The sequence below is a fragment of the Eupeodes corollae genome, chromosome 1 (assembly GCF_945859685.1).
Source record: "Eupeodes corollae chromosome 1, idEupCoro1.1, whole genome shotgun sequence".
Lineage (NCBI taxonomy): Eukaryota > Metazoa > Arthropoda > Insecta > Diptera > Syrphidae > Eupeodes > Eupeodes corollae.
The window spans coordinates 239,509,852-239,513,817 of NC_079147.1; positions in this window are offsets into that span (position 1 = coordinate 239,509,852).

The following is a 3,966-nucleotide window of genomic DNA, read 5'->3' on the forward strand; positions in this document are numbered from 1 at the left end:
CTTTCAAAGAGAAGAAGGAAGATATCTTTTTTCGTTTGTCAATTTGTATCTTATAAGCTGAAGCTCTTGTCTAAAAGTTCGGTCTTCTAATCTTTGCAGGAAAATAAGAAGAAGAAGAAATTGACTGCTGCTGGTATTTAAAAATTTAGCTCGTTTGGTTTTTGTTTTTGTTTTTTTTTTTTTTTGAAGATAGAAGATACAAATTCTTTCCACAAAACTAACCTCATGGCAAAGAAGTTCAAAGTAATTATGTAGCAAAGACTTCGACGACGAAGACGCAACGATTGTATTGCCTTTTGCCTTTGCCTTTTGTGTTTAATATTGAAGCTCTGATGGGAACATTCACATGATTTAATGTGATGTGTGTCTTTTCTGTTTTCTTGGGATTGGAATTGGGATTGGAATTGAGACGAGCGACGAGCAACGCGCAATGATGATGAAAACGGTGCCGAAGACGAAGGCGAAGACGAGACGTTTTTGTTTTTGTACGAATAGGAATGATGACAATGATTTTATCTACATACTATACACATGAGTGTATGTCTATTTGTATATATGTGTAATCTTCTTGAAAGTTATTAAAAAGCTGATCAAGAAGTCACTGGGGATCAAGAGGGTTAAGACAAGCGTTTAATTTTGATTCAAAAACTTTTCTGATGTATATGAAAACAAAAGAAAACAAATTTAGCTTTAATTTGTTTTTGTAACAATACCAAGTTCTTCATATATAGATATAGATACATATGTAGAAAAGATATGATTGCAGAAGAATTTTTGAGAACAGTTTATAGATTTTATTGGAGCAATTAAGTCTTGGAATAGATGTACGCATTAGGACAAACATTATTTGATGTCAATTATGGATTTCAAGCTTTTGAAAGTACCTACATAGGTATTGTCTTTTTGGAGTTGTGTATTAGAAGTTTTCTCATAGATAAGTTGGGGTTTTGACAGTTCGAGGCGGTTATGGGGTTTTATCTATTTTTTCACACACTTAAGTATAACAATTATAAGTTCAAAAAATGTAAGGAATACAGAGATCTTTTAGATACAAAATTTCAATTAATGACTCGGTCAGCTTAGAGCTATCAAAAATTTGACTTTCGAGACAGATGACTAAATTAATTTGATTGGTAATAAATAAAAATTATGTAGTTTATAATTTGATTAATTCAAAATAAAGGGTTTTCCAATGATAGGTTTAATTTTGAATAGCCTGCTATCTGGACAGTTGTCACTTTTGAAGCTGTATGCGTGGACATTTGATAAGTTATAAGTACCATATTATTAAAAATTGAAGGCTAAACGCATCAACAAGTGCATTCAATTTTGTATATTGCAGTCTACAACACTTTTCTGGTGGTAAATTTAATATTTCAGAACAAGTAAGAGACGAATGTTACTCAAGAATAACTCTAGAACCTCGGGTTGTTGATTCCGCTTTGATCTTCGGAATAAGTTATTTCATAAACATTACACGATGCCTTTAAGTACTGATGTATAACTTAAGACTTTTAAAGTTCAGTTAACAAAAGAACTTAAACTGGCCAACGCAAGCGGCGACAGATATTTTCTGATTGGGTCCTTGAAATTTGTACCTCGGATATTGCGTAAATAAGCAGAATTATTGTATTTGGTAATCCCAAAACCCATCATTAACTTGTCACCTTTTGGTGCAGTTTTTGAGCTGTGTTTAGGACTTTACTTATGCGAAAATGAGGTTGATCTAACTGTTACGGTGAATTTATTTTACTAAAGGGTGGTTAAATTTTGAGGACCGTTATTAATATTGTATTAAACACAAACTATTTAGGAAATTATTGTGATTTCTTTTTAATATGACAAAACTGGTATGGTTTAATTATGTATGTAACAAAACTTTGGCCAAATGGCCACCGAGATCTCAACAGTACTCCTCCATTCGATTGTTCAAATTTTCGATTACACTTAGGCATAATCGAGGTTCTATTCCGTTTATGTGTCAAATCATCTCATTCTTTAGTTCTTAATAACCAAAAAAAAGGATGTCCAACGGTCTCAAATCACTTGATCTTGAAGGCCAATTGACGTCGTCGCAGTCGCAAGTGGGACCGACCGAGACCTTCCTGTTGAAATCACATATTTTCAACATCCATTTCCTTTATTTCTTGCTATAATAAGTTCGTTATGATCTGACGATAGTCAACACTATTCACAGTAACTGCCTTATTTAAAAAAAAATACGGCCCGATGATGCCCACCAATCCCTTAACCGCATCAAACAGTCACTCTTAATGGGTGCAATGGTTTTTCGACAATCACTCTTGGATAATCATTCGCTAAATGCGGCAAATGTTAATCAATCAGTATTGCCATTTCTAGCCACCATTTTGAATATTGACGACGCTTGAATTGGTGAAGAGGCTTTAGTTCTTGAGCCAATTGAAGCTTTAAAGAGTGTATATAATGCCAGTCTTCATGCATAACTTTCATAAACGATGAGCGTGAGAGGTGAAATTGTTGGGCACGACGATGACTTGAGGAGGACGGCTCTTCAGCCACACTATCACGAAAAGCAGCAACATTTTCTGCAGCACGAGCAGTACGAGCATGCTTTGGTGTTTCACATCTCCAAGAGACCCAGTTTGCTACAATTTGTTTGCAGTTTCAACAAGAATACCGCATCGAAACAACAGCAATCTTATAGGAAATATTTCTTGATTATCTTATTATGTTAAGAGGTTATCAAAATCTATTATCTTTAGGCTTTTTTTTCTTGAAACCCCTTGAAATAAATGCTCCATGACAATGCTTAAAGATAGAATTCGAGTATAGTTAATGGGAAAACGTAGCATAAATTGGGCTAATTGGTCATGAAAAATGTATGAAAAGGATATGGTTTGGAAACTGTTTCCAGGCGCTTATGTTTTAAAATCGTTTTCGATTGTTCTAAAAAAAATCGAATTCTCTAAAAATAAACATCCATTAAGTTTTCTTGAACAACACTTGCTTTTTTTTTATACCTCTTATTGGAACACCCAGTGCAAATCGCAGAAGTGAAACATTTGTTCAATATGATTAATTACTTACCGTAAAACAATTATAAAAATGTTTCTATTTTCGCTTAAAATGTCTCTTCAACAGTGGTACACTGGGCGTATACGCACTTTTTTGTTTTATTGGTGTTTAAGAAATGTCCTTCCATATTATCTTTTTGAGCTTCACATAAGCCCTTCGTTATCTGACATACAACTTCTCTTATTCATTTCATCACAGGATATCATATCATTCTCTCTCTCTCTCTTGCTGAAAGACCATGGCTTGTAGTACGCGTAAGAATTATAAAATATTGAAATTCACGGAAATTGAATTTCTTCGTGATGTTGTACGGATCGTTGTAAAAATTGAGCTTGACCAAAGTCCACTAACTAGACAGAGATAGAGATGTCAATTGAGGAGAACATAACTGTTGGACAGTATAGAAGCCAACATATCCAATTGGCGATCAAATAAAGTTCGTCATTTTCGAACTATGAAACACCATTAACATAGACTTTTTTGGGTGAAGAGCTTTTTTGTTTCAACTTCATGTTAAATACCAACCTTTTGTTGATACTTCTTAATATTAGCTTTTTCTTAATTTCTACTCTTTGCGCTTCTAAAACTGAATTTCGTTGAGCGTAATCGAAATACTTAGGAAATTGTTGACTTGGGTCAATAATCTAAATACAATTTCTTACAAAGTAGAAACTTTAAGAAAACTTAAAATTGGTCCTTATTGAAGGAAAATTGCAAGTTGGTAAAGATGCTGAGAACTTTAAGTTTATATCAAATTGATAAATTTAAACATATTCGACATACATAAGCTGCGTCTGCACCTTGAAAATATAATCTTCTCATCTAAGTGCTAACGATGAAAAGAGCCCGACTAAAATTACAATGAATACTCTTCTAAACTCAAAAATTATTTTGAAGGGTTGAATAGAC